The following is a 13,331-nucleotide window of genomic DNA, read 5'->3' on the forward strand; positions in this document are numbered from 1 at the left end:
GAGAGGGCTGTGTCGGAATGTGATTCACCCGCAGGCATAGGAGGAGGAAAGATGGTAGCAGCAAAGGCCTCCTCTGACACACGCTTCATGGGCCTGATGACCGAGTAGGTAGGTGGCAGTGCTTGGGTTGAATTCACCTGGGAGACAGAGAGCTTCAGGTGGGACGAGAGCACAAAGTGGTCAGTCCAAGAGAGACTCTAGATGGTGGCCACAGTCAGAGAGAGGCCATGAGAGATAGAAAGGCGGCAGACAAGGCATTCAAAGAAGGAGTCGGCCTGAGTATTAATGAGAGAAGCAGGGATCCACTCCGGAAAGATCAGAGCTACTCTACCTCCAGTGACGGTTGGTTCTGGCTTCAGAGAGGATCTTGTAGCTGTCAGTGATCAGAATGTCAAAACTCGTGATAGAGCTCGCCATGAACCACATTTCGGTGAGAGCGAGGACATCCATGTCCAATTCTTCAAGGAGGTGTCAGATGTCAGAGGAGTGTTTGACAGCAGAAGGAGAGTTGAGAGTTGTGATGTGGAACTGGTTTCCACATTTGAAAGACTTCAGAGGAGGGGTTGCGGGGAGTATTTAAAGGCCCCAAACAGAAGTCCCTTTAACATTAATAGCAAGATTTTAAACACTGAAGAAAACATGGCCTGACATCTGTTTTTGTTTTTCAAGTAAAGTTAAAGAGCCATGTGGAAAACGACCTACCTGTCATTATCAATAGACAAGCAGCATTTTAATGTACAAAAGAAGGAGGAATCAAAGATCCCTGCCACATGGAAAACCGGATTTTTAAACATTGAAAACAAAAACGGCCTGCACATGTGTGTGCAAATAAAAACGGTTTGAAAAAGTAAAAGTGACAAAAATGTCACTGCTCACAGAAAAATGTCAGGTAAACATGATGTGTGTGTTCACAAAGAGTAATATATATTATGTTTCACCCACAAAACTCCAGTGACATTTTAAGAGCAACCTTGTCTTCATGAAAAGAAATGTCAGCCCAAGGCAGACCCTTTTGATGGCTGTGGGCAAAACTTCACAAGGACACCTCCCACTCCCAGCCTGGATGTCATACATCCCATCTAATTACCAACTGCAATAAAACATATCGGGCAAAAGGCATTGAAATTCAGTGTTCTCCAGACGTGCTGGCTCTGAAAGCAAAAGTTACCCTTGCCTAGAGCATGACTAATATGTGTGAAAATGGGGGCACCCACTTCATAGAGCAAGCTTCCAACACAAGGGAGATTTATCAAAAAAAACTGTGGACACAGGCTGACCCAGTGAAAACAAATGGCCGGAAGCAGGAGCAGGACCATTTGTCCCAAATGAGGATTCACAATTTAGTTAAAAGGACTATTATCATGTAGGCCTGTTTCCCAGCCATCACAAGGCGCATGAATTTCATCTATGTACATCATTTTTAATGTAATTTCCAGGCAATTTTGGGGATATAAAATTCATCTTTCTGCGACTCTGGGAACTGTAATGGTCAGTTAAACTAGGTTTCTGGCTGATATGAACATGTTCCAAATGTGAGAGTTGGTGAGTGGGTGGAAAATGTAATTAGGGAGATGCTTAATAACTTACATATTCATAACTCTTGTGCTTTTTATGGAAAAGGCAGAACAGTGCCATATGGCCGTGCTACATGATACAGATTTGGTTGTAATCTTATCTAATTCCCCATGATTAGCGGAAACAGAAAATATGTTTAGTCTGACAGTTGCTAGTACAATTCTAAAGTTGTGATACATAACTAGTTTTTGCCAAAAAGTTGAAAGGAGAACAAAGGATGATGACAAATGGGAATTGCCATATGTTTCTCCAAACCCCTAAACCAATACTGACTTGGAGGCTGGGTTTGGGAGGAGAGAAAAGGGTAACTGTCCAATCCTAATGGCAGGGATTATTGCAGGGTAATTCCCCAAGATGGCTAAATTGGTGGTGTCATCGCTGCTATATAAGGGGTACTGTACTAGGACAGAGAGCCAGAACAAGGAGAAAGATAGGAGGACAGAGTGAAGAGACCGACCATCGGTAGGGCTGCTGAAACTTACCATCTGACAGCTGAAATTAGACACCAGAGGAGATTGCTGAGAGTGCATCTGGGTGGAGCTGTCTATTTCTAGGAAGGCCTCAAAGCTGACTGGGTTCTATGGTGGAGAGCGGGAGGCCATCTTTGAGAGTGTAGTGTAAAGGAGGACCCAAATAAAGCCTGCACTCCAATCATCCATTTTGAAATACCAGGAACGTTCACACCAAGATATGTGACATATGATGAGCAAATAAACCAGCAAAGAGCCACGGTGGGGCTCTGTCCAGTACCTATCAGAAGGATGATGCCTATTGAAGTACTAGTACCAAGGAAACCGTGGACAGTAAGGTATCCATTGAGAATGCCATATCAACAAATGAGACAAAATGAAGATTGTCTAAAAACAGTACCTGAAGAAAGCAAAAAGGTCTTAATAGAAGACAAATGGTGATGTCACAAGAACCTAAACCTGACTCGCCTATAGAAGAAATTACGACCAGAGAATGACATTAAGAGACAAAAACGCCATGAACAAGGACATTGTGAACTTAGAGTGTGAAGGCGATGTCAAATAAAATAAGCTTAACCTGTAAGCATGGCAAAGATATTTGACCTGTTTACACGTGTTCATATGCTTGGAACCGCAAGAAAGCTAAGAAAGCAGTGTGGCTTGCTATGCTTAGTAGAGGAATAGTGCGGCGAGCGCCATATACATATCTACCTCAAATAAAGCACTTTATATGAAGTATACTTCCACTTTGCACAAAAAGCACAATCAACAAAATGATTAAGGCCATTCGAGAAAGGTTTCACATTCAACGACATCAGGAGCTAAGCGACAGAAATGAAACTCAATAGATATGATATGATATGATTGTTTATTTATATAGCGCCTATACACAATGTGTTTCAAAGCGCTTCAAGGCAAGGGAGGGAACAAGGGAAAATACAACCACATTCTTACAGGCCATGAACAGTAAGGATGTGAAATTAACTATCATACTCGGCCTGACGACATTTCAGATATTGCAAGAGCTAAGACATGGATAAGGAAGGGAGGGGGAGAGTGGGAAGGAAATGGAAACAGACAGGCGACTACCGTACTAGGCCTGACAACATTTCTGGTAGAGCCGGAGAAAAACAAAAGGTGAGGGAGAGGGGTGCAGAAAGGGAGGGGAGGAACAAAACAAGCAACTATCATACTAGGCCTAACGACAATTCAGATAGTGCTGGAGGCGTGGTGGGGAGCAAAAAAACAGTAATGGGAGGGTGGAGGAAACAGACGAGATTGCTATCATATTAGGTCCAGGGACAATTCTGATAGAGTAAGTGCATAGAAGAAAGTAAGGGGAGGAGATAGGAAAAGGGAGAAGGGGAAGGAGGAGAGAAAAGAGAGTAAGCAGTCAAAAAGAGTGGAGAAGCAAGAGTGGAGAGCGAATACAATTGCAGAAGTCATTAGTAACCCATAATGTTGCAAGCCAGGATACAAGATGAAGATGGGAACAGCATGATTCAGGGCCACCATGAGTACAAGATGCAAAGGAAGTCCAGCATGAGAGTTGAGAAAGAGTGACGCACCGTGAATGAATGACGTCCATAAAAGTCAAATCCAGCATTGGCCACAAGACAGTGATGGTGAAGGAAGGCACCAGGTGGGTGGGGCTTGCTAAGTGGCGAAAAAGAGCAGCAGGCAGGAAGGTACCAGGTGGGCAGGGCTTAGGCCAGGTGACCTAGATCCACTTGCACCTGCTCCCCATCTGCAAAGGAAAAGAAGCAATAGAGGCAACTCGTACCTAGGGAACCAAGGTCGTACACATCAAATTGAACGAGCAGTAGCTACAATTAACTGAAGCAAGGACCAGAATATACTGCCTTGAAGGACCAAGATAAGAAGGCGAAGGCAGGTGGTGGGTGAACATGAAATGAAATACACAAATTGTTGAAGAAAAGGCAAATCCACAGTGTCTGAATCACGTGACCAGCTGAACGAGCAGAGCAAGACCCCCACACCTATGCATGGCTGTGTGCCAGGAGATATCTAGGCAGAAGATGCAGTCTCGAGGCAAACCACAGTCAAATAATTGACACATAGCCACTAAAGTGATGATTGATTGGAGGAAGGCTGCGTGAGTTGAAGGGCACCTCGCACCTGGCCGACCATTCTGCGTGCTGCTAATCGAAGTAAAAAAGTATGCTTGGGGTAGGCGCCAACCCAATCACAGTGGACCAAGTAATCTAGGGTCCTATAGTTAGTAGAACCAATGGGACGTCATACTTTTAGTGACGTCTGCAGTAGTCATTTTTGAAGGAAGGGCTTAGATGCCCACCTGACAGTGTTTACCCAATCCCCACACTCCATTACCATATACAGATATAGTACCTATAGTAAAGTTAACTTTTATGAACCAATATAATTGCATGTTAACTTTTGAGTGTTACACGTCAATGATGACGAGTTTTCAGTATAAATGCAATGATTTTTATGAAGTTCGTTGGAGTTGAAGCGAGAAGGAAGATTGCACCATTGCTGATATTCGTAACTCCCCATTTTTTGTATTTGTCATTAAACAGACTCCCCATGCCAAACCATTGAGTTGTCCTTATTGATTGGTGTTGCAATAATGAATCTGCACCCCCATCCATCTCACGGGTGCAGCTATCTTATCTTAAAGTGCTTCTGAGCAAACTCTGATTCAATGGGCCGGTCGGGTGTCTCGGAGCACACTAGCGACCAGACCCCTGCCCTATCTTTCCAGAGTGTCCTGAGATGCAGCTGGCTTTCCTGAACATTAAACAGAGGCTTGCTATGTAAGTAGAACTGAGCCCTGGGAAACGAAAAATGTGGGGTAGTCTGCTTGCCTTGAATTCTTTCCCTTTATAGTGGTTGGTGGGTGGAAAAACTGTGTAGATCCTTAGCCTATGTACCAATTATATTAATTTTATTAATTTCCCATTTGGCAGAACACTACATGTTGAATTTTATCAAAATTCAAAATTAACAAAGCTCACTTCCCAATGTGCACTGGAAACTATAGCCTATACATTAATTGGGTAATCCTTGTTGTCCAGCTGACCCTGACTTCTTTAAGGAAGAGGGGTGTATTTGTTCTTACATCATTCAAACCTTTTTATCCAGCTTCCCCAACAAAGGCCTTTCACTAAAGGGGGTCTGATATCCAAAATTCCCCAAATCATTCAAATGTTTCTGTCTGACTTCCCAACATAGGGCCTCATTACGACCCAGGCGGAGGACCATGGTGCTATTAGCACCATGGTCCATGCCGGGGTCCGCCATGGCGGAATGGGGAATTACCACCCCATTCCAAGGTTGGCGGGGCAGTAATTCCCCATGCCGCCATGGCCCTTCCCCATTCCCATTTTTGCCCCATAGGGCTCAATGGGAATGGGGAAGGCGCTAAGTACGGTGCCGCAAATTGCGGTACCGTACTTAGCACCAAGGTCCCTTTGCGGGTCCCTACTTTAACGGCTGGTAAAATCAGCCGTTAAGGTCGGGTCCCGCAAAGGGACCTCGTAATTAGGCGCTAATAGGTTAACGGCGCCGCAGCCTTTTACGGCGCCGTTAACCCATTAGCGCCTGGGTCGTAATGACGCCCATAGACTAAAGTAAGGGGGGGTGGGTCTGAAAAACAAACCGCTAAATCACACCAAAGGTGTGGACGAAATTATAATTGCCATATGTATTTTTACCAAACTTGAAATCCTACTGCTACCCTTTTAAGCATGCAGGAAAATCAAAATCACACAACATTACATCAGTGCCTTCATTATTGATTAGTGTAATTATTTTGTGCAGTGAAATTTGCAGAAAGTAAAAATTGTGTCTGTGTTCTTTATAATTCACTTTTGTAATTTATTTATGCTGAGAGAAGTTGACTGTTGTGCCATGGATAAAGTGTTTTTGATATTTTCGTGCTAATTTCTATTAATGTTAATTTAAATAAATACCAATATATTTCCTGTACACTGGCCTGTTTCTTGGCTCGTTGTCAGCTCAGTGGGGAGGGATCCAAGGCGCATGATATGTGTCTGGGATAGGGCTACATAAAAGAATCTGTTAAACAATTTGTTGAAAAACCTTGAGTGGGGAGGGAAGGAACTCTCTGTGTTGAGGGTGCCTTTTCAATAAACCGTCACAAGGTACAGGCTTGAGGCACACCCAATGGAAGTGGTAGAGGGGCCCAGGAATGGGCAGAGGAGGAAGAAGGGGACAGTAAAGTAGCCAGAGAGGATGAGGAGGGTGCCAGAGAGGTGGCGGAGGAAAGAGGTCACGGAGGAGCCAGAGAGGTGGTGGTAGGGGTTACCAGTTATTTGGTCGAAAAAAAAGGTCGACAGGACAAATGGTTGACACCATTTGGTCGAAAGACAAATGGTCAAATTTTTTTTTTGTTGTATTTTCACTTTTTTTTTGTTTGTTGGGGGGGGGGGGGTCCACCCCAACCCTCTTTTTTTTCTAAAAAAACTCTTTTTTTCCTTAAACGAAAACCTAAAATATATATATATAAATAAAAAAAAATTCGACCATTTGGCTTTCTACCAAATTCCGTCGACCATTTGGCTTTCGATCAAATGTCTTTCGACCAAATGACTGGACAGAGGTGGTAGGAGTAGCAGGAGAAGGAAGGAAGTTGACAAGGCGCAGGAGACACCTATCAAAAAGGAGGAGTTTGGGCTGAGGGCCCTGGACCAAGACGGTGCCATTCAGATAGACATTAATGATGGTCTTAGAGGAATGAGAGGGGGGTCAAAAGATCCTCCCATTGAGTACCACCATTAATAGTTGAACAGGAAAAAAGGGAGAGAGCAGAAATCATTTGAGGGGTCCATAGGTCTGGAGAGGGAATAAAAAAGAGGATTTCAGTAAGTCTGCCTGGAGGAAGCACTGATATGGGTGTCAGCGATAGGGAGGTCTGGGCTGGATACCAGGATGGCCCACTTGAATGGCTTCCTTCCAGAGTAAGTTAGAAGGAAAGGATACAGGATAGAGTAGCAGTTGGAAAAGATAGGGGAAACAGAAAGCACCATAGAGGGTGTCAGGAGGCGTAGGAGGAGGGAGTGAAGAGAGAGGGCGGACGTACAGCCAACGCTGCACAGGATGCGCAGGGGGGTGGGAGGACCACACAATAGGGAACACATGGACAAGGCGGGTAGGGACACTCAACAGAGATGAGTAGCAGTGGGGGGAACCTAATGAGACATGGTTAGCAGTACCACAGTTATCAGAAAGCAAACCAGATTTTACTTTCCTAAAAAGATGGAAAAGGCCTAGTTTTCACCACGGCAGCAATGTAGAACACCCAGATTAAACTTTTCTAAAAAGAGGGAAAAGTGCCTAGTTTTCAACACAGCAGCAATGCCAAGGATGTGTCTATACAGTGGAGAACATGGAGGCTAAGCCATGCAACCATGCAACGTTGGTGTTTTCATCTCACTTTGGTGGTTTCATAAGGATATAGATAGCTATGAAATAATAGAATTGCAATAGGCATGTAATGGAGAAATATCTTCAATGACAATGGTCCTTCTTGCAAAATGTTTTCACCAGTGTAAGCACGGTTTTGCACGGTATTACCATTAGGGCCCAATGTACTAAACATATTCCTTCAATGAATTTTTACATCAGGGCAATCTTTACCCTATTGAAAAGGGTTTGTTTGACAATCTCCTAGGTAACGTGCTGATACACTTTGTGATTAGCATTGTGTTGTGTTCTCCACTCTGTTTGTTAATCCTAGAGCAGTAGTGTGGAATATTTGCATTCATAAGAATTGCAATCCTCAGTGCACACACACGCTGTGAATTTTTAAAGCAACAGTGTTGTTTACATCTGTGTACTTTAACATCAAGTTGGTGAACTGTAATTTGTGCATTACGTGTACTGGGATTGCTTTTGCTACATTTGACTCTGTGACTACGAGAGAAATCTCTCACTTTTGAACACCTTGCAGTAATTGCAGCAGAAACTCTGCACAAGGAACTGCAGTTCACAGAGACCCTTGCCAGGCTCATCTAGAAACGTCAGTCGCTTCAGTGCCGGTGCTACAGAGCCTAGCCCGACTCCGCCGGCCCCACCGGCTTCTATTTAAGCCTCCAGCATTGTCCACGCCCCTGAACGGGTTTGTTTGACTATCTCCTAGGTAACGTGATGTTACACCTCATGATCAGCATTTTATTGTGTTCTCAACTCTGTTTGTTAATCCTAGAGCAGTAGTTTGGAAGATTTGTATTCATAAGGACTCTAATCCTCAGTGCACACACACGCTGTGTTGTTCATATCCGTGTACTTTAAGAACAAATTGGTGAACTGTAATTTGTGCATTACGTGTACTGGGATTGCTTTTGATACATTTGACTCTGTGACAACGAGAGAAATCTCTTGCTTTTGAACTCCTTGCATTAATTGCAGAGGAAACTCTGCACGGGGAACTACAGTTCCCAGAGACCCTAGCCATGTTCATCTAGAAACTTCAGGTGTTTCAGCACCGGTGCTTCAGAGGCCAGCCAATCTTCTCCGGTACTCGCCATTAATCAGCTGTGAGGTACCTCTGGTCCATGAACTCTTAATGACATTGTTGGGGGTCGCCGGCCATGGTCATCCGGCGGGCGCCCCTGGGCGCTATCTCTGCTAGCGCCGGGCAGTCCCACTATGTGTGGGGGTGGGGGCCTGCCGTGGACATCCGGCATGGCCCCGGGTGCCATGGGCCTCGGCACCCTGGCGTGGGGTCACAGCCTGCCAGGCCTCGGACTGAGTGGACCTCGGCTGCCATCCTGGCATACGGGTCCCTCAGTGTCTGGGCGTGCAGGCCTGTGCCTCCACGTGTAAGCCTGGGGCCTACATGCATAATGAGACACGGACTGAGTCGTTCCTCTTTGGGAGTCTGCAGCCGCTCTGTCTCACGTGCCTGCAAGAGCTCCTTTTATTACCTTGGGCCATGACACCGTCATGGCCCATCTTAAAGGGGAAATACACATGGGAGGGACACATCCCCTTAAAGGGGCAATACACTTGGGGGGGTCCCACCTAACACTCCTCCTTTTTCATAACGAACAAACAAACGTTGCTATACCACACATGCGTCCCACCCGTTTCAGAACAACAAACTACTTATCACTCCAAACTTACAGGATAGACCAACCACGGGATATGCCACGGACCCATAGATAGCTAACTCCAACAGTTACAAACATAACATATACTAACCCATTTCTAAACACACTCAATAGATGACCGTCATGGGCAGTGAGCTGCCGGAGGAATATAGGCAGCTCTCCCACAGTTTGCAAAACCCTTTATTAACCTGGGGTTCGGCACGGCACTACACAAACACCTCATGACTGCGGGATCACAGTCTCACCTTATTATTCTTTACTAAGACCACTTAACACATGTGGTTACTATGCAGGTTCACAGCATCAAAACACACCGGATTACTGAGTCCTCTTTAAGCAACTGCAGGGCAGCAGGAGACCAGTTCATCTTCCATCAGCACCCGTTTAGGGGTCACTCCCCGAGTCCAGGCCCATGGATGGTACAGTTCACGGCCGGCAAGGCCACACCTGGCGGGTACCAGGGGCCACATCGGCATCGTCTCCTGATGTTCAGAGCCGGGCAGCGAGACGCAGGTGTCAGGGCGTCCAGGCTACTCCCTGTGCTGTGGGTTGGGCACGGGTGACAGGACATCACTCACCCCTTCTGTGTGATGCTCCCCCAGTCAGGAGTGTCTTTTTCCTCCAGGGCCGCAGGAGGGCGCACGAGCACTCAGGATGAGCCGCAACCCATACCCTGTCCGCTGCACCACTTCTGGGTGGTGGTTTGGTCGGACACCATTTGTTGGCTGAGATCGGGGCTGGCAGTACTTCCCCCAAGGCCACGCTGGACTAGCCTTGTGACGACATGGCATGTGGGGCGACAACCGTGGCAGGCAGTTGAGGACCCTTTTGTGGCTCGGTGCCAAAGCCACCTGTGGGACAGGCAGGGTAGCCGTGGCGGTCCAGTATTGGGGTTGCCTGCTGCTTAGGTCTCTCCACAGCAGTGGGGGCGTCCTCGGGTTACCAGATGGTGCAGAGCACCCGTGGTCCAGTGCTTGGGGCCTTCCCAATTGACCAGTCCTGCGCATGCAGCATCTCTTATGGTGACCCATTTCTGCCTTCAGTGTGCAGAGTCCATCCTTTCCCTTATTCCGACCCGGAGGCCCGGCACATCAATGTCCCCTTCAGTTCCGGTGGAACGGGCAGCGTCTTGCTTCCTGGTCCAGATGACCAGGGCTCCTCAATGTCCCTGTGCTAACATAGACCACTCTTCAGTTGGAGTGGCAGTGCTCCTTCTCTGCCACCCATGCTTGGGGAGTATAGGGGGGAAAAGCTGCATGCCTCGGTGTAGATGTGGGGATAGGGAGTCACAACAGACGTGAAGCAGTCGACAGTCGACTGGCGCGTGATAGCTTCTGACTACTTAGGTTTTCACACTCCGAAGCCAACATCTGAGTGCCCATGTGCATTGGCAACGGAAGGTTGTTTCTCCTTTGCTGCTGGAGCTACCCACAGTATCTGGCAGCAACTAAACCAGCCCTCCCTAGATGTCCTCGTGACACCGGTCCCCTTACTGATGTGCTAGGGCTTTCAACGACCACCTCTTATTAGCTGCGGCATAGATATGCCGGGGCAAAAGCACAGTCCTTGTCCCTGAACCCTGAAGTGGCAAACCGAAGAGTGTCCCATCATGCAGCGACCTGCTTTCATGCCGTGGGATATGCTTGAGGGTGCCCCAGTGGAGAGCGCTTCAGCTCAGTTGGCAGACGTGGGTGGCCCACGGTCTACCACAGCAGGAACTCAGTGTTGCCAATCCAGCCCACAAGGGAGGGTGTTTTGGTGGGATGTCTGGCACCAACTGCCCATTTAGGCCTCCTCCAGCCCCTCTGAGCCTTGACACGTTTGTAGAGAGCTGCGCGCCTCCAGGATGCGGCAGAGCGTGCCAGCTGGACCAGCTATTGGCAGCATTTATTTATGTATTTATTTTTCCACGCTACAGCCGGGGCTCCTTCTGTTTGATGCACACACCTCTTACTGTCCTTTAAGACTTCACTGCACAGGCAGCCAGTAGACCAGGAGTGTCGGCACCGCAGGGTGCACGCTTGGGGCCAGTTGTTTTTCTGTTCTTTTGAGATTTGCTCCCAAGTTCACAGCAGGAGACGAATGACGAAGGCACTGTTGGGCTGGTGTTACACTGACCTTGCAGATAGTTTTGCTTCTTAGTAGTGACCATCCGAATACTCATCTGACTAGCAATGCGACATGCGTTGGTGCTGGTGGATTGCCCTTTTCGATCCTTCTTTGCCTCTGTTGTGACCCATGGCACTTCATTGTTCTGCGCTGGTGGGGCTCAGGATAACTGTGAGGGCCATGTGCTTCTGTTCGCATAGCGCCAACCTGGAGCGCCGAACCTTGTCACCACCGGGCATAAACCTGTGTCCAACCTCTGACATGGAGCCGCCAGGCACTTTACTGCTGATGGTCCCGGGACATGGAGGGGCAGCAGGCTCTTTGTTGGTGTTTCATTTAGCTCTGACACAGAGCTGTTCATTTCCACGCCTGCCCTGGGACCTTTACAGGGACTTCAGCAGGGCAGCACGCTGGAGGATCCTGCCGCCGCCCGTGGGGCGGCGGCCACTCACCTTCCTGCGGCGCAGCTCTCCCGCATGGTGGGACCTTGCACAGCTGAGCACAGAGGGCCGTGCAGGCAATACGGCCTCCGGGTGTCACAGCTGGGTATTCCTCTCTCTTCTTGGACAGGCTCCCTTTCGATGCAAAGGTAATCCACCGTCCTGTTTTCACTCCGGTTTGGAGCACCGTTTTCTTTTTTTTTTTTTTGTTGTTGTTCACTGGCGGCTGCCCAGGACATAATTCTCTCCCCTGGGGCAGCACGACTTCTTCCCCATCGGGAGGTCAGTCAGTTCTTGTGGGCCTCTCCCCCCATTTACTTTCTGGCAGGCTACTGGCTTGGGGCTTGCAGGGGGCGAGCACCCACCTCTTTATCTCCTGGGCGGGACCAGTGCCGATCGCTGTTTTCGGCAGGAGGCGTAGGCCACGCTGGACCCGCGGTGGGGTCGGACGCTCCTCTTTCCCCCTCCACCACTTACTGGCAGCAGGGGGGCCACGCGGACTCGTGGTCCTCGTCGCCATTGTTGGGGGTCGCCGGCCATGGTCATCCGGCGGGCGCCCCTGGGCGCTATCTCTGCTAGCGCCGGGCAGTCCCACTATGTGTGGGGGTGGGGGCCTGCCGTGGACATCCGGCATGGCCCCGGGTGCCATGGGCCTCGGCACCCTGGCGTGGGGTCACAGCCTGCCAGGCCTCGGACTGAGTGGACCTGGGCTGCCATCCTGGCATACGGGTCCCTCAGTGTCTGGGCGTGCAGGCCTGTGCCTCCACGTGTAGGCCTGGGGCCTACATGGATAATGAGACACGGACTCAGTCGTTCCTCTTTGGGAGTCTGCAGCCGCTCTGTCTCACGTGCCTGCAAGAGCTCCTTTTATTACCTTGGGCCATGACACCGTCATGGCCCATCTTAAAGGGGAAATACACATGGGAGGGACACATCCCCTTAAAGGGGCAATACACTTGGGAGGGTCCCACCTAACAGACATTATGCATAATTTGCTTGGCCCTTATTGACCGACTCAAAAGCAGGGCCGGTGCTATCACTAGGCAAGGTAAGGCGCTTGCCTATATGTTGGAAATGTTAAAGCAGCAACATGCTGCATTAACACCTCCACACTAATTACTGCCTTGCCTGTAGTGATAGCACCGGCCCTGCTGTTATTACACTGTATGCAGGCTGGATGCAGGCCTGCAGCAGACCAGGTGGCGCCGACTGTGAAGGTTGGGAAGTGGGGTCGGGTCAGGGTCCCGAGTGGCCTGGGCGTGGCAGCAGCAACGCAGGACAGGTGGACCAAGGAAGGTGCCGTGACTACTGCCGAGTGCCGATCAAGTAAGTAAAGTAACAGTACCAGTGGTACCAGACCAGTGGTCGCTGAAGATGGCGGTGATGAGCAGTGTCAGCCACCAGCAAGGCCAGGCCCAGCCCAGCACCAGCCTCAGTGCTATCACCCGTCCCCAGGGCTCCATGGCCGGGGCCACGGGGGCTTCACATGGGCCCTGGGGCTGAGCAGGGGCGAGGCTACTCTGTGTGGTGTGGTGGCAGCCAGTGTGGAGCATTTGTAAGGGCAGGTTGCACTCAAGAGCAGAGTGAGGAACAGATGTTGCCCCCTAGAGTGGGCAGAC

The sequence above is a fragment of the Ambystoma mexicanum genome, chromosome 5q (assembly GCF_040938575.1).
Source record: "Ambystoma mexicanum isolate Mex_15411 chromosome 5q, UKY_AmexF1_1, whole genome shotgun sequence".
Classification (NCBI taxonomy): domain Eukaryota; kingdom Metazoa; phylum Chordata; class Amphibia; order Caudata; family Ambystomatidae; genus Ambystoma; species Ambystoma mexicanum.